Raw genomic sequence first — 27703 nt, 5'->3', positions numbered from 1 at the left:
TTTGAAAAATATGGATTTCAAGAAGATTTTATCTTTTTTATGTAATTTTTCTGTTGTGCTTTTGTTTTTATTGTCTTGGGGTCCAATCCTACAATGACTTACACATGTGAATAACTTTGCTTGTATGAGTAACTCCACTCTGCTGAGTTATCCATAAGCATGTTCCCAGAATCTGGCTCTGTGTGTGCGTGGATAGTGTATTTAACGTCGTGTATGCATGTGTTTTAGTCAATGTGCACACATTTCCTGCCATATTTTAAATAAATTATTTAGAATGTAAAGTTTTGTACTGGTATTTTTTATGTATCTCTCTAGTAAAGCCAAGTTCTCTTAGTTTCCAGGTACCGGCCTTGCCTTGAGAGGAAGAAATACAAAATTGTAACAAAAGAAGCCCTTTAAACAATGATCTGAAATAACTTTTCTGAGAATCAGGATATTGTGATCTCAGCATTCATGGGGTGATGTGGCCATGCGAGTCTTATGCCAATGCAATCTTTTATATCATATGCTCATTATATTCTCTCTCTCTCTCTCTCTCTCTCTGTAAACACACACATATACATGTTCTGACACAGTGTGTAATGCATATTGGTGGAGATTTTCAAAGCCACCTAGGGAATTTGGATATCCAGATTCTATTAATTAATTAATGGGACTTGGACATCCAAATCACTAAGTCAGATTTTCACATCTCAGCCGTAAAGTATAATAACTTAATCATGTAAAGCCATTTTGGTACCCTCAAATCTACTAGCCTTTTTTTTTCATTCTGTTTGGCTCCATCAATGAACTAGCAGCCAAATTTAGTTACTCCATTATGAGCTATATCTTCCCCTCTCTCCCAAGTGTGGTGGCCCGAGGACCCAGGTGGAACATTGCATGCTGACTACAGTGACGTTCGGACATCCGATTGTTCCTAGGAGGGCTTCTGTTCTTTCAGGAGGTGTGAGTGATCTTATGGCTTGGTTTGCACACATTTGGGAATGCTTGTCTGGTCTCACTGTGGTGTGGACTCAAATGACGGTGACATATTCATGTCCTGACAGTGACAGAATTTCTTCCAATCATTTTCCCTTTGGCTTTCAGGATTTCTTTACTGGAAAAGAGAGCTGTTTGTTGTATTGCAGGGCCTTATTTTCCTAGATGGATATATTGTTTATAAATATAAATTAGGTTTAACCAGCATCCGTAGGCATCTTTTTACCCACTTTATTTCATTATTATGGCATGCACCAGATTAAACAAACAAAAAGACAGTCACGAATTAAGTGCCAATCATAATTGGCCCAGGTTGTCTTAGATCCAGATACAATCCCTTCCTGCTCACTCAGAGCACAGATGGACTATGGGGGAGACTTCATCCCCCTACTAAATTCTTGGCCAGAGAAGGTTCCTGGCATGGAAAATGGGATGGCCCATCAGAAGGAGACAGCAGTGCAATGGAAGGAAGTAGCTATTGTTTTCAATCTCGACTCTTCTTCTCCAAGAAATCTCTGTATATTTTTGAGTGATATGTGGCATGTTCTTGATGTGAGGTTCAAACTTTACAGTCTTTCACCTGAGAACATTCAACTGTAATCTACTGTTCCAAAAGTGGACTGAGCCACAGCTAATGATCCTCTTTGCCCTATACAGGGTCCTGACCATACTGGAGCCCATGTGTTTCCTCTATGCTAAGGAAGTGAGAGAAGATGACAGGACTCTGTGAAGAGGGTTCTACCTCCCTTCCTGTATATAGTAGAGCATAGCTCTGTGGGACAGAAATTAGTCTGGGGCTTGCAGGGATAGGATAGGAAAATAGTGGGGATGGGCTGGTAAATCCATGAGCATACGGACCCACTGAAACTGTCTTCCTTGAACACCTTACATAGAGGTGGCAGGATTTCATCTTCCAAAGACACGTGTAGACCTCCTTGCACACAGCACAAGTGACCAGGCTCTACAAAGCTCCATAATAAATAAAGACCTTTTGTAATCTTGCTTAGTGAATCTTGAGCACTGCAGGGATGTGGTATTGGTTGAACCATGTGTTTGAATAGGAGAGATTTTATTTCTTTATTTTAATTGTGGGCCAATCTCTCTGCTTAATGGTTTAAGCAATAGGGTTCTCTGAGGATGTAAATTCTGTTCCTAATTTAGTGTCCCAGTTGAAACAAATTGAGTGTTGCCATCCTGTTCCCAAACAGGCTATAATCTCCCTTTCAATAATGCCTGATTTAATTCCCCACCCACACCGACACTCCTCTGCTCCGGAAATCATCTTTCTTTCGGAAGAAAAGCCCACAAATAATGTGGAGACTGCAGTCCCTCTCCTCTCCGGGTTATAAATGTGGTCAAGCTGGAGGTCACGGATGGAACTGAGCAAGCTGAGCTCCTTGCCTAGGCTGGGGATAAAGACCGAATTTCAATTCCTCTCATGACTGGTTCCTAATGTTTCACACGTACACATTTTTCTTTCAGAACTTGAGAAGAAAAACTGTGTTTTGACTAAGGAATGCAATTCCCTCTCCCCCAAAAGAGACATTTATTCAAAAGTTGGAGCAGGTCCAGCTGAAATGTTGAATAGTGAGCCAGCACAGAGACATATAGCACATGTTCATCCCCATGCAGGTGTGAGGGGAAAGGGAGTTTAGGCTTGAGCAGTCTTGAAATATTATATTTACCTACATGTTTGACGTTTTCTGGCACTTTTATAAGGAGTGATGGTAGGCTATGGTTTTCCTCCATGAATAAAATGAATTTCTTGCTCATTAAAGGTGCTAAATTGACAATCCTGGAGACTAAAGTCTTCTGTTTACCCCTAGAATGAGCACAGCATGGGAAGCAGCAGTGCCAGCCAAATTTGCCTCCATCCTGACCTGGAGGGACTCTCTGACAGCCTGTGAGAGTCATGCATTCTCTATGCTTGTTAAATACTTAGCTTCCATGGTCAGGGAACAATGGAGTCAATCTGTTCCAGTTCTGTCATTGTTTCTTACAGAACTTCATTATAACTAAAACAGACCATGTGACATGCTATCTCACAAACATTATCAATAAGCAGAATATCATTGTACTCTTCCTTTTGTACTTCAAAAAACAACACAAAACCTTTTAAACATGACAGGCTAAACTGCACACACACTGAAATAAAAGACGAGCGCCAGGAGAAACTGAAGAACTGAACACAACTAGTGAGGAAATCCAAGAGCACTTTCCCTTGTTTTTTCATCTCTGGTATTAATCATTACTATATCAATTCCTTCATAGTTACAGACTACTGAGGGGCCCACGTATGCAGTCTGAGTAACAATAAATAACGTCACCGTGGGATGAGAGGAATGGCCTAATGCCACAAAGTACAACTTTTCAAAAGAAAATGAAGGAAAAGAAAAACACACCCCAGGACAAAATTAAGAAACTGAGATGTGTACAAATGAGTCATTGTCATCCCTTGTTTCACTTTCATGTAATATTTGGTTAGAGGTGCTCAGATAATCCTGCTTTGGAAAAGGATCTGATGTGTAATTTAATAGGTCTTCTCTATCAGTGGTTTTATAATCCTGGTTACTTCTCAAGCAGAGTACTGCTCAAAGGCCCCGATTCAGCAAGTTACTTAGGCTTAAGTAACTAAGGGCTAGTCTACACTTACGAGCCGGGTCGACGCGGTGAGTTCGACTTCTCGGAGTTCGAACTATCACGTCTAATCTGGACGCGATAGTTCGAACTCCGGTACTCCACCACTGCAAAAGGCGGTGGCGGAGTCGACCTTGGAGCCGCGGACTTCGATTCCACGGCGTCTGGACGGGTGAGTAGTTCGAACTAGGGTACTTCGAGTTCAGCTACGCTATTCACGTAGCTGAATTTGCGTACCCTAGTTCGACCCCGCTTCTTAGTGTGGACCAGCCCTAACTTGCTTAACTTTAAGTATGGTAGTAGTGCTGTTGATTTCATGAGCTTAAGAACTTGCTGAAGCAATGGCATGGATTCTTAATATGGTAACACACTAAGTTCATTTAAAATAAAGAGTTCTTCTCAAAGTGGTCTACTTAACTTTGTAGTGTCTACAGAGTTAAAAACAATTTACTACATATATTTAGTTTTTTTTTCGTTTTTTAAAAATGTCTTGAGCAATGGTTTCATTACAATGCACCCCTACAGGCCTGATTCTGATCTATGGTATTAATTTTCCAACGACAAAATTCTCATTGACTTCTGACTTTACACTGGTAAAAATGAGATCTAAATCTGACCCTTAATGTATAGATTTTTTTTGGTATCTAATAGACTTATATGTTTCAAGGAATTTTCTTTCTCTGATGGGAATTATTCATTTAGTGGGGTTGCGATTAAAATTTCCATTCACTAGGTGCTTTTTGCACTACTAGTGGAGAAATTATAAGCAGAGAAGACAGTCCACATTTTGGAAGCTATGTCCCCCAACCTATAGACTTCCTGTTCAGTGTTTGCCCAGACAGTTCTCAGAGAAGCTTAGTTTATCACACTCCAGTAAAGAGAAGATTTAACCATGGAGACAAATCTTTCTGACTTCAGCGAATGTTGTCTTAGAGCCAGAATTAAGGGTGATCATTTGTTCCGACACTAGCCTTTAGGCTGTGACTATGCTAAACTTTTTGGAGAAATCTCCTATTGTTGTACTACAACCAGTACAACTCCATTGGTGATAGCAACAGGAGAAGTGCTGTTGTCAAGAGAACCATGGCATCTTTGCCCAAAAGACCCAATGCAAAAGGAAAGAATCTCACAGCACAAGGTAGCATTGTAAAATAACAGAATTACTTGCTTCTGTAGGACAAATAATATACTTCCCACTAAAGAGAGAGAAATATGTTCTTGTTAAGGCACTGGACAAGAACACAGGAAATCTGCATTTAATTTGAGCTGTCCCACTAACTTCCTAATTAAGTGATCTAGGGTAAGTCACTTAATTTTCCGTGCTCTGTTCCCCTTCAGTAAAACAAGAATTATTTTTAAAACAATCTTTCTTTTATCTGTTTCACCTGGAATTGTTTGGGGAAGGGACTGTCTCTTGCTATTTGTTTGTACAATACCTAGCACAATGGCACTGTATTATAGTATATTTCACTCATCTTCTGCAGAACTCATTTAGGTGTAAGCCTTAGAAGCTGTCGAAACATTGTCACCTTCCTTCCAGCATAAAAGAAAGTGATGAAGCAAATGTCTTGAAACCCCTAAGATCCATATAGGACACTATTCTGGGGATGATCATCAAGATTATATAGAATACGCTGGGGGGCGGGGGAGAGGAAGCATGACTAAGCTCTTGGAGGGTGATGGAATATGTTTATTAATACATGAACTCACGAGTAACCACTGGATGGTCTTTTGGTAAGATGCTAGACTGATACTCGAAGATCTAAGTTCAGTTCCTGATTTTGCTACAGAACTCACGTGTGACCTTGGGGAAAAAAAAATCTCTTAATTTCTCTGTGCCCCAGTAATATATGTAAAACGGGGTGAAAATAATTTCTTTCTTTCTCTATTGTGTCTCTTGTCTCTAGATTGTAAGCTATTTGCACAATGCCTAGCAAAATGAAGGCTGGAAAGTGCTACCACAATATAGATAATCAAATAAAATAATTTAGTCATTGATAAAGCATTACCTCCCCATACGTGAAATCTTGGACCCACTGAAATCAATGGCAAATGTCCCTTTGGCTTCAGTGGGGCTAGGACTTCAATTATATTTTTTAACCAACTAAGACCTACGCTCCTCTTGATTTTCATTGGGATTTTTGTACAAGGATATCTGACAAAGTGGGTATTCACCCACGAAAGCTCATGCTCCAAAACGTCTGTTAGTCTATAAGGTGCCACAAGACTCTTTGCTGCCAGGGGCGGCTCTAGGCACCAGCAAAACAAGCTGGTGCCTAGGGCGGCAAAATGTAGGGGGCGTCCCCTGCCGCCGGGGAGGGCGGGAGTCTGGGCCGGCGGACCTGCCGCCGTCATGGCTGCGGCAGGTCGGCGAGCCCGGGGCGAGTGGACCTGCCGCAGGCATGACTGCGGAGGCGCTCGTCCGTGGCTCGGCTGGACCTCCCGCAGGCATGACTGCGGCAGGTCAACGGGCAGCGGGACCACGGCACCCGCCGCAGTCATGCCTGCGGCAGGTCCACTCGTCCCGGGCTCCGGTCGACCTGCCGCAGCGGGAGCTCAACCGGAGCCGCGGGAAGAAGGGACCCGCCGCAGGACCGGGGAAGGGCGGCGCAGCGCACCGCGCTGCTTGGGGCAGCGTGATTTCTAGAGCCGCCCCTGTTTGCTGCAGTCATGGAATGTGCATTTTTGCGCTACACCAATTAGAAATAATAAAAATGGTATTGTCTATTTCTTAATGTATGAGGGTAAAATAAGTAGATCCTGGCTGTTTTATACTCGTATAGATCATTTGACACGCTCTAGGGGGGATGCTTTTCTGGCACTGTGCAGGCTTTTATGCGCATAACTCCCATTTTGATTAATTGGCAATAAGTATCTAAGATCCTTCACTCTACTATGAAACTTTAAAGATAAATACAGAATTTTCACAGTGAAATAGCAGTGGTTTATTTGCATATGTTAGAAAGTGGATGTATTTCCATAATGTCAAACCATCATTGTGAGGGGGAGGGGAGGAGAAATTCCATGGAAATGATGATCATATTCTGAGGTTTATTTTGTCCTAGGAATCAGATGCTCAGTTTCCATTAGCTGGAGCTACATATCTGACTGCTTGTGCACTGCATCATGAACATATCCTTCAGTGCCTGAGGCATATCTGCAAAAGATCACAGTTAATAAAGCATCTGTAATCATCAGCATTTTGTGTGCCTTTGCAGATAGATTATAGACTTTTAACTCTTGATTTCTTGGCTGTGCAAGTCTGTCTGATATTTTTAAGGTAACATTTTCAGTTAAGATTTCCCAGCTCACACCCACTGTGCCCGCAAATCCCACCTTCGCTTGCATAGGCAGGTGTTTATACACACACGCAGTAAGAGTAAGCTTGTGTGCACAGTTAACAGGTTTATGTGCCCCAAATGTCCATTGTGCACAAGTTATGTGCACACACAATTTTGCAGACTCTATATGATAACTTGCCCTTTAATATTGTAGTAGCATAATATGCTGTGTAAGGGAAAAATACTGTTCTTAAGTCAGCACGGTGGACTTTACTGCATATGTATAAAAACCAAGGTTTTATATGCTATAGTGATTCCTACTGTATACAGGAGAGTTATATCCTAAAATATAAATGCTGCACAGTGGACTTGTAATTCTTTGATTTAACCTACACATCTCCATGATTTGACTTAAACTGTGAGGCCCTGATCCTGCACCATTTAAGTCAATGAGTGCTTTACCACTGACTCCAATGAGTGTAAGATCAAGTCCTAAACAGACAGATACATGAAGCAAGATATGAGAAGATTAATAGGACACGTGTAGAATATATATTTTATACTGTGAATAATAACTTTTGCATCAGTTTCCACTCTACTATTTATGAGTCATAGTTATCACAAGATCTGTTTTAGAAGACTTTGAATAAATTTGATCCACTGCAGCTGTACTACTTGCTGTGGAGGGACAATTAGAATATTCAGAAAAACAAATGGACTCTCCTGAGCATAAGTCTAACGGCTCAGAAGTGAGTTGAGCTGGTATGCTGGCACTTACTAATTATTCTCGAAGTCAGCAAATTGATTTCTCCAAAGGTTATACAAGAATGCAGTAAGGAAAAGTGATAGCATTATTAGTGTAGAAAGTACTATGTTAATACTTATATAGGCCACAGCGCTAAATTTGTATTTTCTCCCTATTTGTTTAGTACCTTTATTCAACACTCTTTCTTAAAGGGTTTTAGCCCCAGTTTTGTAGCTTGACAAAACGTATTTCTTTCTAAATCTAAATATAGGAATTGTTGATGGTTTATGGTCATCCACAGTGGTTAACTTTTGAGAGAGGAGAATTAATCACAATGTTTCCAGTATAATGAAGCTTACTTCCTTATTTACAGAAGTAATATGTACCATAACATGTTGAACAGTTTCATTGTTTGTCTTTTTCATGTTTATTTATAATTCCCTTAGCATTAGTTAATTTTAACAGATGCTTTTTGTATGTGATCTTCTTATATAATACTTCCCATAGTCCCGTACAGCAAAGCAATTAAGAGACATATTTAAAGTTACAGGGATTTTTCTGGGGTGGATTTACACACATGCTTAAAGTTAAGCATGTAGATAAGTGGTTTATTGAATTGGTACCTCTTACACTATATGTGACTGGAAATTGCTATTTACAGTGCCCCTAAAGGTGCATGTGCAGATGTGACAGATTGCAATGAATTATGCATATACAAAAAAATAAAATAAAATTTAAAACCAGTAATATAAATATACTGCAAAGGAGTGGGCCTCAGTGAGGTCTGCCTTTAAAAAAATCTTTTCTATTGTGATTTTCCTTAACTGAATAAAAGTCACAAAAAGGCTAAGCAAGAACTATTAGAGGGAGGCATAGTATGTAATGCAGGGGCTAATCATTAACATAATTCCTATATGTGACCTAAGGACACAGTATGATAGAACATTAATGTGTCCAAGAAAGAAGGGAAAATAAACAAATAAAAGGACCTGATCCCATTTCAATTGAAGTTCCATTCACTCCAGTTGTAGTAGAAACAGGCCCAAAAGACATTCCCATTTCCTACAACAGGGGTCGGCAACCTTTCAGAAGTGCTGTGCTGAGTCTTCATTTATTCACTCTAATTTAAGGTTTCATGTGCCAGTCATACATTTTAATGTTTTTAGAAGGTCTCTTTCTATAAGTCTATAATATAGAACTAAACTATTGTTGTATGTAAAGTAAATAAGGTTTTTAAAATGTTTAAGAAGCTTCATTTAAAATTAAATTAAAATGCAGAGCCCCCTGGACCGGTGGCCAGGACCCGGGCAGTGTGAGTGCCACTGAAAATCAGCTCACGTGCCGCCTTTGTTTAGATTTGTTTTATTTATTAGAGTTGTCATAAACAGTTAGTTAAGGGTTAAGGTTTTTGTCTACCTGTAAAGGGTTAACAAGCAGTACCTATGGACACCTGACCAGAGGACCAATGAGGGACAAGATATTTTCAAATCCCTGTGGAGGGAAGTTTTTTTCCTGTTCTTTGTTTTTTTGAGAGTCTCTCTTGGGAATTAAGAGAGTCCAGACATCTTAATCAAGTCCTCCCAGGTTTCTGCAATAAATTCTTCTATTCAAGCTAGTGAGTATTAGCAAGGAACTAGTATTCTTATACTTTTATTTCTGTATTTGCAATTCTGTGTTTTGCTATAGAATTTCTTTAAGTCTGTACTGTTATTGCTTTTACTGAGAAAGAAAGGAGGGGGAATTCTCTCCAGAGATTGATAAGTTTAGACCCTGTATATTGTTCCATCTTGGTTACAGAGACAGTGACTTTCTTTTATTTTTTAATAAATCTTTTCTGTAAAGGACTTGGTTAATCTTTCTTTGGGTGGATTCTCAGGGAAACGGGAGGGGGAGGCATCCCTCTGTAGTTAGATCCTGGTATCTCTCCTAGGAAAAGGGAGGGGGAAGGAAGCAGAGGGGAATGGTTTATTTCTCCTGGGTGTAAGAACTCCATTGATTTGGGGCTCTTGGGATCCCCAAGGATTTTGGGGAAGGACTGTGTCCCAATCCACGTACCTGATTGGGTGGTGGCAGCTTTTACCAGATCTAAACTAGGATTTTTAGTTTAGAGAGAAACCAGTGCAGGTCCCCATTTTGGAACCCAACAGCTCTAAGTGGGGGTGAGACCTATGACATGGTGGCAACTGAAATGCCTAGGGACAAAATGAACGACTATAGACTGTTCCTAACCAAGGCCAGATACAGAATGGGCATAACCCCTGATCACGCCCGTCAGCGTTTCAGAGCCCAGAAATGGAAACCAGAGGTGTCATTTCCAAAACACGCCTTCTACCTTGAAAAACATTATTTTTCCTGGTTATCAGGAGCCAATGTTAAATCCATAGACGACCTAAACCTCCTGATAATGATGGAGCAGTTCTTGGATGGTGTTCCTGAGGACATTACACGCTACATACAAGATGGAAAACCAAAAAATCTCACTGAGGCAGGGGAGATTGGAGCCAAATGGATGGCAGTTGCAGAGAACAAGAAAGCTACTGTCAAGGGGAGCGAATCCCACAGGGTACACACAGACACTAAACCCTACCATCGATGACCAATCAAGCCCACACCTACAACCCAAGGACAGCCGCAACCTACCTCTTCTTCTACCTCACCAGTCTCCAGTAATCCTCATCGGCCCAGTGACCCGTCAACTGGGCGATGTTTTAAATGTAATGAACTGGGGCATATCAAAGCCAAATGCCCAAAGAACCTAAACCGAGTGCAACTCCTTGCACCTTCACACCAGAGAAACCCAGACCTAGATGTCTCTCAAATACCCTTACACCGTAGGGAAACTTTGAGAGTGGATGGAAAGGAGGTTATTGCATGGAGAGACACTGGAGCACATGTGTCAGCTATCCACCGAGCCTTCGTGGACCCCAAATTCATCAACCAGGAAGCCAAAGTGACAATCCACCCCTTCATATCAAAATCTGTAAGCTTACCTACAGCGGAATTGCCTGTCCAGTACAAGGGCTGGTCAGGAAAGTGGACTTTTGCTGTCTATGACAATTATTCTATCCCCATGCTACTAGGGGAAGACTTGGCCACCCACGTTGAGCACCCCAACACAGTGGGAGTGGTTACATGCAGCCAAGCCAGACGAGCTGCCGAACCCATCCCTGTTCCTGAGCCATCCACCAAGACCACATCTGTGTTACCAGAGACCCAGACAGAGGTGGTGCAACCGGATCCCATACCAACAACTACAGCAGCCATAGTACCTCCTGTCCCAGAACCGGAACTGGAAGAACAACCAGTGTCAGCACTGACTCCAGCTCTTGCAACTCCACCACCAGAGGGCACCAACGAGCCGGAACTGGCAGAAACAGCAGACAACCCTACCCAAGAGGCTCAGCCAGAGCCTGAAATATCACCTTGTGCACCTGCGGAGAGCGGTCCACAGTCAACAGAAACAACCTCTTCACCTACATCACTTCCAGTGGGACCAAGCCCAAGTCCATTAGTCTTATAATTTGATTTCTACATTTGCAATTGTGTGTTTGCTGAAGGAAATTCTTTATTCCTATTTGCTGTTACTTTGCTTTTACTGAGAAAGAAAGGAGGGGGGATTCTCTCCAGAGATTAATAAGTTTAGACCCTGTGTATTGTTCCATCTTGGATTACAGAGACAGTTACTTTCTTTTTATTCTTTAATAAATCTTTTCTGTTAAGAACTTGGTTGATCTTTCCTTGGGTGGATTCTCAGGGAAAGTCCACAGGTACTGCTTGTTAACCCTTTACAGGTAGACAAAAACCTTAACCCTTAACTAACTGTTTATGACAAGAGTAGTCTGGAGGCTGCTCTAAATTGTGCCAGCTGCCAACATTCTTCTAGGAAAATTGGCTTGTCACATCCACTCCCACCTCCTATGATGGGAGGGGCAGGAGCCTGGTACTAACTCAGAGCTCCCCAGGCCAGCAGAATTCTCAGGTGCTCAGATCCAGCTGCTTTCTAGCTTCATTGTGTCACTTGAACATCAAAAAGGGACTGGAAAGCACTAGGCAATCTAGCTCACAGGCAGCATGTGGGATAGCCTTCTAAATATAGCAGATATAAGATTATCACCTGGTAGTAATAAACATTGTTTTCTAGAGAGAGAGGTTGAGTAGAGAGTTATTTGTGTGAAGAAAATTTGGAATTCTCAAAATGTGATAATTTTGTTGGGAATGTAAAATTGGTCCTTGTTCCTCATGTCTATGGTTGAAAAGTTCTATATCTGTGCAAAGTAATAGTTTCATGATTACGTATCATGTGTCTGCAAAGCAGAGGCATAAGCAGCTGAACTGCAGAGCCTAATATGGGTTCACTGCTGACCATGAGGGACACATTTTTTAAAAGGCCTCTGCAGTTGAGCCTTGTTTTACAGACTTTCTCATGGGTTGAGACTGTTAAGAATGCAGAATTTTTTTTTCTTTCTCTCAAAGTTTAAGGTGGTTGAACAATTAAATGTAACCATTATACATCAGGCAAAGAACAAAACTGTAAATGGCTTCCTTGGCCTTTTAAATAACAGCTCTTAATAGTAGTAACAGAATAGTTCAGAACCTCAGGATGTGGGGAGGGTAGAGGGAAAAACTGCAGGAGGCAGTTGTCAGCCAAGGCCAGATCCTCAGTTGATGGATGGAAATTGTCATTGCTCCATTGAATTTAATGGGGCTATGCTAATATACACCAGCTGAGGATCTGTCCATGAACTTCTAATTACATCCCTGAAAATCACAGAATATCAGGGTTGGAAGGGACCTCAGGAAATCATCTTGTCCAACCCCCTGCTCAAAGCAGGACCCATCCCCAGACAGATTTTTGTCCCAGATCCCTAAACGGCCCCTGCAAGGATTGAACTCACAACCTTGGGTTTAGCAGGTCAATGCACAAACCACTGAGTGATCCCTCCATAGTGATATACCTATCTCATGGAACTGGAAGGGACCCTGAAAGGTCATTGAGTCCAGCCCCCTGCCTTCACTAGCAGCACCATGTACTGATTTTTGCCCCAGATCCCTAAGAGGCCACCTTAAGGGTTGAATTCACAACCCTCGGTTTAGCAGGCCAATGTGCAAACCACTGAGCTATCCCTCCCCCCCGCCAAGGGAGGGGGATACTCAAAATACTCCCCACCAAGCTTGCTTCCCATTTCATAGGAGCTGCTAATCACAGACTTTCACGTGTCAGCAACTGGTGTGACACCAATACTTATTGTCTATAATTAAAAAAAAGGAGGGAGTGGGGGGACAGAAAATACTGGGAACAGTTTTCCCATAACAGTTCTGTGACAGAGCCAGAGTGAGGATATATCTGAACTGGAAATATTTGCCTTTGACTGGACAGAGCAAATGCAACACACCTTGAATATCAGTAGCCCTGTCTAGCTCTGTTGTACCTGAGAAAGCAAACAAGTTTCTGTGCTGGAGAAAATTTTTGGACAGACTTGAAAAAAAAATGCCAAGACCATTTTTCAATACTAGGCCAGAGGCACATGTGGATCTGTTTTATTCCCATTTCATTTACTTAAATCAGCAGGAATCATGCTACAGTGTGTGAGACTTGGATGTTGAATGTCGTTAAGCTATTTCCTCACTTCCCCACTTACTATATTAACTTTTCTGACATTCCCAGCAGTCTCTGAGATAAGAAACTTCAAATGGAAGAAGGTTTCAGGCATTTTAAAATACCCAAGACACTGACCTGTTCAGTTTGACTTGGGCTGTGTTTTGAAAGGAGCATCCGCAAGCTGCATAACTGATGCTTGCTTTTGTATTCATGCTAATAAATTCATGGGGAGCTCTCAAGTATTGGGAACAGTATAAGGACCTAGAGTGAGAGTGCCTTAGTTTCCCCATGCTCAAAACATAATTAATACTATGTACGCACTACAGCTTACGTTGGTATAAGTTATGTCACTCAGGGCTGTGAATAAGCCACCCCCCTGAGTGACATAAGTTACACTGACCCAAGCGCCAGTGTGAATAGTGCTATGCTGGCAGGAGAGCTCCTCCTGCCAACATAGCTACCACTGCTCACAGGGGCTGGAGTAATTAAGTTGACGGGGAGCTTTGTCTCTTAGAACATCTGCGCTCGCAGTGCTACAGCGGCGCAGCTGTAAGCTCTGTAGTGTAACCATCGCCTTAGTGATATTTGGTTAACCTGCTGCTGGACTTCACACTTAAAAGAAAACCACTCACGTGCATTTTTCCCCATTGAAGACTGACTGAGGAGTAGGATGGTGCCTCTATATTAACATGTGCATAACTTAAAATGGCTTTTCTTTTTCTAATAGAAGATTTTCTCTCACTAGTGCTACTGTGGTTAAGGGTCTGTCAGCTTTTTCCATTATAAATTCCTATTTTCAGGGCTTTGTATTTTGGCTACAAAAAATGTTTAGTGTGTGGAAAAAGCAGAAATTGTTTCACATGCTTCCCTTCCCTCCCCCACCCGCCCACTCGCCCTTCTCTAACTCCTGTAATACTGGTTTTGTTTTTAATATTGGAATTATTCAGGCAATTAACTCACTACATGGACTACAGTCTTTGGATCATTTGAGGAGGAAAACAACATGAGACTAAGTTACTCTCTTACATGCCTGCTTTTCAACCAACATTTAATAAGGATTCATGGCACTTGGGAATCAGACGCATGCATGACAGCCAAATAAATCATGGATTTAAGACTCCCTAAATAATCATTGACACAATACACTGTAACTGCTTCAACTCTATGAAACTTAAAGGTCACAAATTGCCTTTAAAATAAGTCCCTGAATACAGTTTTACACTTCAGAGTTTTTAAAGTCTGTTGGGTACATAATACGTGTTAGGAAAGCTCTCTTAATGCAGCATGGACTTGACTGAACCTTCCAGCTCAGTGCTGAGTGAGCAGCTGTGTTGAACTAGGGTGACCAGATGGGACTTTGTCTTATATAGGCACCTATTGCCCTTTTCCCAATTTTTCACACTTGCTATCTGGTCACCCTATGTGCAACGGCTCTGCCCAAAGATCAGTTCTGGGAAGCAACTGATGTGGAGAATCACAATTCCTCCTCTGTTCTCATCTTGCCTGGACAGCAGGGGGAGCAGCCAACAATGGATCCTTCTTACTTTCCACTTTGCACCTGGCCAGCTACTTCCATCCCTGTCCACCTTTCCACAGAGTATCTGGCCATCCTTATGAAACCAGAGATCTGGGTGAACTAAGGAAATGGGTAGGTCTCTCTTTGGTTTATGATACATGAGCCAGGAACAATGCAGGTTGCCTTTCAAATCCCAGGTTGAATTTGCTGGACTGCCAATTTTTTTTTTTTTTAAGTGTAGGGATGTGTCAAGTCCTGTTGAGGGTCATTTTTAAAAGAAATGCTCGCGCTCGCTCTCTCTCTCTTAGAATTGAGATTTTAGCTAACCTGCCTTGCTTGAAGATATGATTGCTGTACCAGCCATCTGAGATCAGGGGGTGATCATATGAACAGTGTGAGTTGCAAAGACAAGGCACACTGCTGGGGAAGTGAAAGGATAGAATTTCAGCTTTGACTGCAAATTCTCTGGCTTCTTGGGGTTTCATTGGGTCCTGCAATGTTATTGTAACCCTGCGTTCTGTGTCAATTCGCTGCATAATACTAGGATCTCAGAGGACACTTGGCATTCTTGTGCTCAGAGTTGGATATAAAAACTTTTATGATATTATTAAAAAGGCATGATTTTACTTGTAGTTCTTTCTAAACTGATTTTTTAAATTGTTTTATAGCAACTTTTTTCTTTCCAACTACACAATCCCATGCTAAACAGTGTGGGTGAAATTCTGGCCCCATTGAAGTCAGTGGCAAAACTCCTTATGACTTCAATAGGTCCAGGATTTCACCTCTGTTTACTTGTGCATTTCAACAATGGATTTAAAGAAAAAAAAAAGTAAAGAGCCAAGTCACTTTACCGTTGCCCAGCAGGTGGTTTGGATAAATAGTATTAATGAATAAGCCCATTAGGAAGAAATATAAGGGGCTTTTTGTGTAGGGTTTTAGTGTTTGTTTTTATGTTTTTCGGTAGACATGGGGATCCCAATTTTAAAAACCTGCTTTCTTAATTTTTCAACTCTACACTGGGGAAACAGAATCTTTGTCAATGGTATTGTTAAGACCTGCACCTGTTCTAAGTACCAATGGGTATTTGGACATTGAAATGCCAGTCTGGGCATTCTAAACTGGGGTTTGAGTATCTTGCCTACTTCAGGGACTTTTGCACCTGTAGAACGACACCAGGGATCGGCAATCTTTGGCACGTGGCTCCCCAGGCTAAGCACCCTGGTGGGCCGGGCTGGTTTGTTTACCTGCCGCGACAGCAGTTTTGGCTGATTGCGGCTCCCACTGGCTGCGATTCGCCGCTCCAGGCCAATGGGGGCTGTGGGAAGCGGTGGCCAGCACATCCCTCGTCCCGCGCCGTTTCCCGCAGCCCCCATTGGACTGGAGCAGTGAACCGCAGCCAGTGGGAGCCGCGATCAGCCGAACCTGCAGATGCAGCAGATAAACAAACTGGCCTGGCCCGCCAGAGTGCTTACCCTGGCGAGCTGTGTGCCAAAGGTTGCCGATCCCTGAACTACACTGATGGAACCCCCTCCCCCACAAATCTAGATGTGTTGCACTAATGTAAAGTAGAGATTGCACCAGTTGAAAATTCTCTAATGTTGACACAGCCCGAATTTAAGCAGCCATGTGTGCAAATTGAGCCAATTATGTTCATTGGAGAATGAATGCAAGTTTTTGGTTGTCACGTTCTTTGGCCTAAAAGAGAGATGTACAGATACAAAGGAGAAGAGACAGCCTTGAGTGCAAATAAATGTTGGAAGGAATGGAAACAGGAAATGTGCCTTCAATGAACCTCTTTTTCAGTCATCTCTCTCCTCGGTTTGTGTATCGTCTCTTGCTCGCCACGGAATGACTAAGATATCATACATATTGAACACCCATACCATAAGCATTAGTTATAGGAGATTCCTGTGAAGTGCACCTACACTGAGAGCTGTAATTCTACCCTGAGCCAGCCCCAAGCAATAACTGTTAGAATTACATTCTGTTGTGGGGACTGGATGCCTCAGGGTGTGTGCAAGTAACTGTCTGAATCTAGCCTAGGCTGGTTGTGACTCAGAGTTCCTTCAGGTGGCTGTTGGGTGGTATATCTGAAATGAGTTTGGTCTCAGTCCAGTTTCTAATTCACAAGTGTCTCCATTTAAAAAAAAACAAAAAAAAAAACAAACAAAAAAAACAACTCAGTTACCACAATTGTCGTTTAACAATCCTCCTTGTTGAGTAGGTATGGAAATTAAACCACCTTGCATTCTACTGGGTGCTTCCTCTGAGTTAAGGATGAGGACATTAACGGAGTAGTGTGTGAGACGCTGCACCTTTGCTGCTCGTCCTGTTGTTGTTCTGTTGATAAAGAATTTCATTTTCCAAGACTGTGAACCTGACACCTTCTACCAGCATCCAAATCATTAGGTGTAGTGTGTGGGTGGTGCGGGTGGCCTGTGATACACAGGAGGTCAGAGTAGATGATCTGATGCGTCCCTTCTAGCCTTAAACTCTGTGACTCTGACACGAAACTATATTTTTGCTTTAATAGAGCATTAGAATGAAGTTATGAGAGCCACCTGGGACACTTGGATGAATTTTTATATTGATTAGTTGATACGTTTTCTGATATAGCACAGTCATCAAACTGCCAGGCTGTTGCATGTCTTTACATTTCCAGTAAAATAAGTCTAAGAAAAAGAAAAAAAGGGAGCTGAACCTCTGAAGAAAATTTAGTTTAATCCCACTACCTGTGAACTGAGCCATCTCCTTCTTTGATTTTTTTTTAAGTGCTAACTGTAGCTACTAATACCTTGTGATTCTGTCATTGCCACACTTTGTGTAGGTAGACCTCTGCAGAGCTACCAATAAACACGCTGTCAGGGCTGTTTGGATAAGAGCTGGGAAAGGGACAATTGTTTAAAAAAAAATGTAGAAGAAGACTGGAAATGGTGAGGCGGTGAACAGGGGCGGCTCCAGGTACCAGCACTCCAAGCGCGTGCCTGGGGCGGCAAGCCACGGGGGGCGCTCTGCCAGTCGCCGCGAGGGCAGCAGGCAGGTTGCCTTCGGCGGCATGCCTGCAGAGGGTCCGCTGGTCCGGCGGCTTCGGCGGACCTCCGAATCCGTGGGACCACGGACCTCCTGCAGGCAAGCCGCCGAAGGCAGCCTGCCTGCAGTGCTTGGGGCGGCAAAATACCTAGAGCTGCCCCTGGTGGTGAAGACCATTTATTTTTAATGGACTTTCACAAACACAAAGTACTTTATTTTCTGTGTTTCAAATAAGTATCCAGAAGCGTGCAGGTCTGTAACAATTGCTGATCCTTAGAAGTTCAGCCATTTATGACAGCTCCTTGAGTTCCTACGAAGGGTGCGCAGCATGGTGTAGAAAAAAAGGACTTCTGCACTTGTCCATTTAAAATGTAAATAAAAGTTGTAGATCCTGGTTGTCTTAGAAGGGGCAGGTAAAATATTGCATTGTACAGAGGAGAAGGGATTTTGATGTCACATACATATGGGACAGGGGCTATTTGTAAAGTATGCAGCTGCCACATTTGAAACTGTGTAAAGTCCGTTCGTTCTTTTAAAAAAACAACAACAAAACCACTTTGTCAGATCTGTTTTTTATCATTTTCCTACATAGACTAAATAGAAAGAAACCCAAAATGAACGCTGTATTATTCAACAGGGTCAGTAACAAGTTTGCAGTTTTATTAGAAACAGACCTTCCTGTTGTGACAAATCACCTGCAAACTCTGTTTAAAGTCCCATATGAAACTCTGATGCTTTCAAGAACTTTGGACTGCAGATGGTGAGGGGGAAGGCTCCGGAACAATGTATTTTTCATGACTGCTTTGAACAGAGGATCTTTAGAGATCATTTTAAGGAGCTGTGTCCTACCACCTCAGTCCTATCAGAGGCGGCAGAACTGGAGGTTAATGGAAATATTGTGGGGCTGATCTATGTTTCCACCCCCATATGTCGTTCCACTGCACATTCTGGGAACCAACGTTCCCAGTAAACTGCATGTAAGTGGGGATGGTGATAGCAAAAGTCAGACACAAAGGGCCTGGAGTGGCCATCACGGCAGCTGGGATTGGCGCAGGGAGGAACCAGGGTAATCAGGCCGAGACCCACAGAGAGATGTGAATAGCTGAGACCCCGTACCATAGTGTCAGTAGCTCTCCTCATTCTACATATACAGCACCCATCCTATCCCTCCACCCTCCCATTCAGAGTTAACCTTCTGCCACCTCTGGTCTCTGTCCTTGAAAACGAGTCTTCTGTAGATGTTTAGAACTAATTTTGTACTGGTCAATTACTCTCCACATACAATATGTCTTTGACTTATTCTTGTTTTTACCATAACATTTAATGGATGTTGCCAGAGGTGGATTCGAATGACTGAACTATAAATGTACTTTTCTGAATCAAATGTAACACACAAAACAGAAGTCACAGAACACTGCTACGATAGCAGTGTATTTGAATGTGGTGTTTTTCTGTGTGTATGTTTTCTCTCTCTCTCTGAGTGTGAGTGTGTGTGTGTGTGTGTGTGTGTGTGTGTGTGTGTGTATGTATGTATGTATGTATGTATGTATGTAATATACACACATCCAATATACCACATATAAAAGACTGGTTTCATTGTTCTTATCCTGAGCTGCCAAACACAATTATTCATTGTCATGTTTTAAGCAGCTACCTGGGTGACATTTCTCTTTGTTTGGAACAAGTCACCGATTTCCCCTATTGGGATCCTCTAAAAAAGTAGGAGCCTGCTGTCCCGGTGGCCAGGAGGAGGAACTGCTGGGAAACCCTTCCGAGTGTTGCAGATGTGTTCCACAGACATGACTCACATGAGAAGCCACACTCCTGACGGGTCTCTTGGAACTAAAGATTTATGTATTCTGTCAAATATCATCTGGCTTTTAAAGAGCATTCCCCCATGTTTGTTTTGTCATCAGTAGGTTTGTTGACATTAGAATATAAGAACATAAGAAAGGCCATGCTGGGTCAGACCAAAGGTCCATCTAGCCCAGTATCTTGTTTTCCAACAGAGGCCAATGCCAGGTGCCCCAGATGGAATGAAGAGAACAAGTAGTTATCCCCTGTCGCCCATTCCCAGCTTCTGGCAAAGAGGCTAGAGACACCATCCCTGCCCATCCTAGCTAATAGCTATTGATGGACCTATCCTCCATGAGCTTATCTAGTTCTTTTTTGAACATTGCCCCACAGACTGTAAATGGAGCAGAGTGGCTCTACTCAGCAGAGAGGATAACTGATAAACAGTTTTCCTCTTTGTCAGGCAGTGCTGATTCTCTCCATTCACATTAATTCTTCACAGTGCTATCTACAGAAATCCCCAGGTGGCCTTGGGCAAGAAGGATGCAGAAGGGCAACTTAACTAGGATTGTGAATCAGTCACTGCTGATGTCTAAGCCTGTATCTGAACTTGGACTGAACAAATGATTTTGTTAAGTGAGTAAATATAATCTTGTGGATAAAGCACTGGACTTTAACTCTAGTGGTTTGGGTTCAGTTCTCGGCTCTAACACCTACCTCCTGTGTGATATTGGGCAAGTCTCCTAATCTCTCTCTGCCTCAGTTCCCTGTAAAATGGGGATAATAATACTTCCTTTGTCTGGCTTATCTGTTTAGATAGTGAACTCTTTGGGGGCAGCGGCTGTCTCTTACTACCTGTTTATACTGGGCCTTGCACAGTGTGACCCTGATCTCTGTTGGGCCCTGTAGGCAATACTCTAATAGAAATAATAGGTAATATGTCCCTTTGGAGGTGATAGGAGGCATGGCATAGCCCAAAAGTGAGTGCTCTTCTGGGTTACCTTATCCACTGGCGGGGGGGTAGTGCAGACAGAAATGACTATTGATTCTGCATGCCCTTATGTTGTGAATTGTAGGTCTATTTTTCATAGACCTGGGTAGCAGGATATTGTATATCCCATGTCATCACTCCACCTTTTCCTACTCTTTGCATAGTAGTCAGGATTGTCTGAGGGAGAGATTTTTCCTGCAATACCATATGGCCCTTTGATGAGCTTTACTGGCAGTTGTGTTAGAGGCTTTGAAGTTTGCTCAGAGTCCTGTCCTTCAAAACACTCTTTTCTTTTGACTAATGTTTTGATTTTCGTAGATTTTTCATACTTTTGTCCACTGAGAAATCACTTCCCATAATCAGCCCTGGCCAAAATTTGTCTTAAGGCCGCTTTATCACATAAAAGAAAGGTGTAATAATGACTCTTGGTGCAAAACATTTGTTGTTGAAATCCATGCTTGTTATGCTTGTACTAGAGTCATGTATTCCTCTTGCATGGCTTGCTTGGAGAAGCAGAAGTATTTGTGTGTAGATATTCTGTTCTAGTCACGCCATCCATCCTGCACAGTGGCATTTTAAAGGGACATCATCTCAATTCTGTCTAAACAGTTTTTGCGTACTGTTGTTACAGAGAATACTTATGATTGCCATAACTGAAAGAGATTATTGGGAACATATTTCTCAATTTAAAAAATGTGCTCATGCACTTAGCAGCACACCGTATATAGTCAATGTCATTGTTTTCTCTGTTTCCCCCTTTTTCTTGGCGAGGTTTGTCCTGTGACATAAGGAAATTGGGGGGTGGGAAAAGTGGTGGAGACATTTTAAAAAAAAGGAAAATGGGCAGCGGGATTCAGAGGCAGGTGTAGTGCCTTAAATTTTTTTTTGTTTTTTAATTGGTTAGATTTTATCTTGTTCATGTCCCCTTTCATATTTTTAGCATGTAACCTGATGGTTACAATTGCTTGTTTGTTTGAGCGTCAAGTTTGCTATTTATTCTTGGTTTCAGAGAATCCAATCTATATGTCTATATTATTAATACATTTTTTTCAACTATGTTTTTCATCCATGAAGCACTGGTAAGTTTTTTTAGGAAACACTGTGGTTTACTCAAGTTGATCTATACAACAACTTACGGTCTTACGGTGAGTATCTTATTTTAGAGTGCTTGTTAGCAAGCTTGTACAAGTTTAGCACGCCAGAACAAAGCAGAAACAATAGGAAATTGTGTTATAGCTTTTGGCAGACTGATATGCACATTCCCCGGGGCTCTCGATTTCTTCTGGGAGACTCCGATCTTCATTGTGACTGGAGTTCTTTGGTCAGTTTCTGATGTTAATGCTTGAAAGGAGTCACGAACTCTTTCTGACCCTTCAAAGTGATACTTGAAACTTGCACAAATTTCATCTCTCATTAGAGAGTAAAACGTCTTTCCTTTTTCTTTCCCCTCAACCTGAAACTTGTCACAGTTCCAGGTACAATGTGACTTGAGTCAAACATGTGCACCAGGTTAGAGGATAATAGGAATTGGATGCCAAAAGCACTTTTAGGATTAATAATAGATAAGCACTAATTTCTATTTCATGTGCAAAACTCAAAAAGGCAATGAGGAATTTGTTGACATTTCTATTAACTTAGAAGGATCTTGAATGACTGTGACCACCTCTAGCCTTAATTTATTTTGGGAGCAGCGGAAGGAGTAGAGGAAAGTCAGTGGAGCTCCCAGGATTATAGTGGATATTGTCATCCTGACCCAAAAGACTCATGAGAAAAGAGTTCCCTTCAGATTTAAGCAGGAAACGCGTAAAAGAATGCTTTGTACCTGTGCAATTTCACTGCATAGTAGAAAGCACAGTCCTGGTAATATAATGCTACTCTGGATTGTTTGGAATGTTACATACAAAGTTCTGTTAAATTAGAATAATCTTCACCTCTAGTCTGTTTCTTGTCCTCTAGCTCATCACTCACCCAGTTTTAGTGGGTGGCCAAAGAGGACTCTGTTGAATATATGAAGGGAGAATAAAAATAGGAACCAGGCAACCAGAGGATGTGAATATGTGCTGTTCTCTTCCACTGCTGTGAATTTGAATTCCTCCCCAAAGGACCGCAGTTCTACAGAGGTGCTCCTTTTCCATTTATTTATTATAATTATTTGTATTGTGGTGGTGCCTGAAGGCCTCAACCAAGATGAGGGCCTGATTGAAGTAGGCACTGTACGAACACATAGTTCCTGCCTGTCAGAACGTACAATCTAAATGGATGAGAAGTGGGAGAAACAAAGTATAAATGCCCCAGTTTCACAGATGGGGGAGCCAACACAGAGAGACTAATAAATACCCAGTGTAGACATACCCTTAAACCTGGGTCCATGTGACCTGCACTTGCAAATCCATTGTTTCCAAGCTTTCCCTTTAGCGTCCACACTGCAGTGCAGCTCCCAGTGCTTCCTGTTCCTGGAAGTAGAGGGTGAATTTTGGAGAGAAAAGGACTGGGATGCACAGGCCTAGGGGACTGTAGGACAGCACAATTGTGAGATAAGCTCCATACATGGACTTCTGCTATGTCCTCACAGCAAAGTGAGCAGACTTGGAGCTGTGCTACAGCGGGATGTGAGCTCAGACCCATATCCCTGGATGAGTCAGCAGGCCCACGTTCTGAGAGAGTTCTGGCGCGGGTCAGATGGCTTTGTGTATGGAGGGTAGAGGGTTGAGGCTTAAACATGAGTCAGAGCCCAGGTTACTATGGAGTGCAGACATATCCATAGAACTTGGCCACACAAGGAGTGTGTGGCAGAGCAGGGAAATGAATGCATATGTTGTGAGCCTCTGTCCACTTTCCTTTCCACACTGCAGTTCATTTCCCTTTGCCACCTTCTGCATTATTTCATGTTGCTGAGGGTTTGTCCTATTAATATGGGCTAAGCATGGACTGGAAGACTAGTCCGTGTGGTCTTTCAGGAAATGGGCAAGCTGTGCTGTGGGTTGTACCTCTTTCAGAAACTTTCAAAAGAGAGAGAGAGAATTGGAAAGGAAACCCTAACAAGGAGAAAAGGAATGAAGTAAGGCGGAAGCAGGTGTAGAACAAATGTTCATACTTCGTAATAAATTTTAAAACTCTTTGGAAACATATTGAAGTTAACTGAGAATGTTTTCCCCTTAAATGTTTTCAGACTTTCACAAAGGTTGCTTCTGGTGAGCTGTATCTTCCTCTTGGTTATCTTTGCAGATAGGGTCTTGCCAGACTGCAAATGAGAGCTCTATCTTCTATACAAATAAATACAGGGATAGGACATGTTTTTAATTAGGACAATTGACTTTTGTCTTGCTTTTTTGGATGTAATAAAGACCTTATTTCTGTAAAGAGAAGAGGGCTTCAGTGACTACAAATAGAAATGACACATATTGTACTTATTTTGATGTCTTCTTTTAAAATCCATAAAGGTAGTTTTTAGTATAAAGAGCATGTGTCTCTCCAACAGCTCTCTGAATATGTTTTAAAGTGTATCGGGAGACGTAATATAATGGGCCCGATTTTGCTCCCACTGAAGTTAATTTTCCTTGACTTCATCAGTACAAGATTAGGCCCTGTATTTCACTGACCAAATGTAAATATAAAATACCAAGTTGCTACAGGCTGACCATGAGAACGTACACACCAGTTTGTGCTGCTGATTCAGAGAGTAGTGGCTTGCTAACCTGCTTGTAGCATTTTGCTCAGGGGTTCTCAAACTTTTGTACTGGTGACCCCTTTCACATAGCAAGCCTCTGAGTGCGACCCCCCCCCCCATATCAATTAAAAACACCTTTTAATGTATTTAACACCATTATAAATGCAGGAGGCATTGTGGGGTTTGGGGTGGAGGCTGACAGCTCCCGATCCCCCGTAATAGCCTTGTGACCCCCTGAGGGGTCCCAACCCCCAGTTTGAGAACCCCTGATTTTGCTGAACCCAACACCACATTAATTAAACACAAAGGGTTTTGGATAGCAAACACATAGACGGAACCTTCTCTGAATGTCAAATAAAATCTGTTTTACATCAATCACTCTGGGTTATTTTGGTCATGTGGTGTCACGCCCACAGTGACATGATGTGTTTTGACAGCCAACCCGATCGTGTTGCATGTTACAGAAGGACATGACAACTTTTTAAGGTGGATTCTTTGTTTTTTTAAAGGAAAGCATGAGCTGAGCACAAAAAAAAAGTTTGGCAGTATATTCGCTGTTGAAAACTTTGTGGGATTTTAGCCCCAGAGGTTCCATTTAAACTGATGTTATGATACCAGCAAAGCAGCATTTCTGACACAGAAATATCTTTTCTGGAAATGCTATATCTAAGGACAACGCACTTCTGGAAATTATGATTAGCGGAGTTTTTGGGAAAGTCATTGACTCATGAGTCTTTAGCAAAACACGCAAACCTCCAGCCAGTCACAGCTACCCCTTTGTTCAGAATACACCATTTTATGTAGTGTCTCTCACATGGCCGGTTGGGTTACCTACATTAACTGCTAACTGAGTGGTCAACAATGCCAAATTCTTGGCACTTTTCTGTCCGCATGTTTAAAGAAAATTTGTGAGACAGTGACAGCACAAATGTCTCATTGTTTATTGACCATCATTTTATATAAGCTTTTATTTCTGTCTTGGATGGAAACATTGTGAGATGAAGCTTGAGAGGAAGCAGAAGGAAGGCCTTGTGGCTAATGAATTAGCCTAGGACTGAGAAGACCTGTGTTCAATTCCAGGTGAAGCTGTAGACTGAGTGACCTTGGGCAAATGACTTAATCTTCTTGTGCAGGGATTCTCACTTACTATGCTTCTGTGCTGCCCAATGAAGTCCTCACACCTGGGGCTTTCAGGTATTGCCATAATAGTAATAATTAAAGAGATAGCAGCAAGAAGCAGAGACCAAGGCAAAGAGCTATAGAAAGATTTCTGATATTATCCAGAATTGTCCTGATTCCTTTAACAATGACATAGTAGCATGATTTTTTTTATTGAACCTGAGTTGGCATAATTATTTCCCATTAATCTGTGCTTTAGGTAAGGAAATCTGAATCTTGTTATTTGGCAGGTATGAGAAGCTATATCTCTTTAGTAACTGTTCACTAGTGTAAAGCCTTCTTGGTCCTTTGCTAGCCCTCCAAGCATAACATGTCAGAGGTGGGTTTACATATATCATAACATATCATAGGGGCAAGAAAGGGAGAAATACATTTAACCTCCATTTCATGCTAATACAATAGTATGTAACTCTGGTGTAACTTTTTATAGTGAACTGTTAATTGGATACTAGAGCCTGCTAACTTTATAGTCTTGTAAAACTTCAATAAGTGAGGGAGCATTTGTTTAGAGCTACCAAGGAGAAAAAAAGAGGTTTTGTGTTACTCTTGTAAATAAAGGTAAAAACTGTTGAAGGAGCGGTTGTGTTTTGATGTTGGGGTGGGTTCTTTTGTTAGAACATTTCTAGATGTCAGACTGTGTGTTTTAAATAACAGTATTGTCTGACAGAAATGTCATGCAGTTAGTTTCATAAAATGGGAGTAATTGTACATGTGTGTTAAGGAGAACTTAAATATAATTTTAAAGTTGCATGTTAATTAATTAGTTAATATTTATAATGTTGTAGTGAACAAAGGCCTGATCAGGATGGGGACCCTGTTAGCCAGGTTCTGTACAAATACATGGGAAGACATGGTCCTTGCCTAAAAAGACCTCACAATTTAAGGAAACTAGTAAGACAAAAGGTGGAGGAAAGGGCAACAACACGCAAGGAGAGTGAGCAACAGTGATGGCTGGCAAAATTCATGTTGGTTCCATAGACCTATTCTGTGAAGAAAAGCTGGAAAAGGCAGGAAGGGAGAGAGGGGAAATAGAAAGGGAGAGGAAGGGGGGAAAAGAGATGGAGAGACAGCGTAGGGAATGAAGGAGAGAAGCATGAAAGTCCAAGAGAAGGGAGGCTGACAGAGGTAACATGAGGGAGAGTGCAGGAAGAGATTGGAGCTAATAGCTAACCAGCAGGAAGGAGAAGTCTAGTGTTTACACTAAAGAAAGTGATCTCGGGCCATCAGTTGTGTCCAGAAGTGGCAGTAAGGATAAAGGAGGTGTTTGCTATTCTTTTAAAATGTAAGCAAAATCTTGGAAGAAAGTATGGTCTCATGACTAAAGTCCAGGCCTGGGAGTCAGGAGATTTACTTTTATAGATCCATGCTTCTACTATTGGCTTTTTATCAGACTTTGGACAAGACATTTTATCTCTCTGTTCTTAAGTTTCTCTGCCTATAAAATGGGCTTGTAATGCTTATCTACCTGTTGGGTGTAACCCAGTAGCATTGAAGAGCACTTTGAGAGGTGAAATGGAAGATGATATAGACGTGCAACTTATTATTTGTTAAAAGTGACCTTTACAGTACTGCTAAAAACAGGTAAAAGTGTTGGATTTCCATTCCCTCTGCTCAGTTTGGAAGATTCCTGCAAGGAGAGTGGGTTCTGTACAAAACGTGGACCAGCAGAAGCAAAAGTATACTCATCTTGTTTTAAAAAAATAAGAATAAGATTAAATAATATTTTAAAATGAACAAAACCTCTTTCACTACAATTCTACAGGTTTTGAATCTCCTCAGTCTCCTAAAAATTGTAGGGGAAATCTCCTATGGATGTTGTCCCTGGCCTGGTAAAGATGATCAAAACCTAATTTTCCCATTTAAGGAACTTATGGAGCTTCCTGTTCATAAAATTAGTTTATGTGGTATGTGCTGGATCACAAGGAAAAACCACAAATGTTCTCTCTGGACATTATCCAGAAAGAGAACAGCTCTATTTGTGTCCACTTCCAGTACCCATGCTGCTGGTCCTTCAGTTCATTCTGCTGAGCCTCCTAGCCTGGGGAAGGGATCAGTGCAAATACTGCTTGTAAGCCCCATTCCACCTCACTCCAGGGCACAGCGAACCACACTGACACAAAGTGGTGCAGTGTTACTGATGTGTGCCATCATGGGGGGAAAAGAGTCCATTGCTTTTAGAAGAGTGCAAGTGTTCACATTCTGCACTTTGCCTTAGAGTTGCCAACTGTCTAATTGCACAAATCCAAACACCTTTGCCTCACCCCCTGCCCCACCCCTTCCCCTAGG

General features: G+C 41.9%; 1 protein-coding gene across 2 annotated transcripts in view; it reads left to right on the top strand.

Moving 5' to 3' along the window:
• ROR1 (receptor tyrosine kinase like orphan receptor 1) overlaps positions 1-27703 on the top strand; it is a 240878-nt gene that overhangs the window by 74398 nt on the left and 138777 nt on the right. The window contains exon 2 of one of the 2 annotated variants that reach the window (XM_039486401.1): positions 847-945. The exons of the other annotated variant lie outside the window; for it this stretch is intronic. The gene's annotated coding sequence lies outside the window, so the exon portion shown is untranslated. The remainder of the gene's footprint in view (positions 1-846; positions 946-27703) is intronic. 2 annotated transcript variants of the gene reach the window in all.

The sequence above is a fragment of the Mauremys reevesii genome, linkage group 8, assembly GCF_016161935.1.
Source record: "Mauremys reevesii isolate NIE-2019 linkage group 8, ASM1616193v1, whole genome shotgun sequence".
NCBI lineage: Eukaryota > Metazoa > Chordata > Testudines > Geoemydidae > Mauremys > Mauremys reevesii.
Note: the sequence above shows the minus strand (reverse complement) of the source record. Positions and strands in the feature narration are given on the sequence as shown.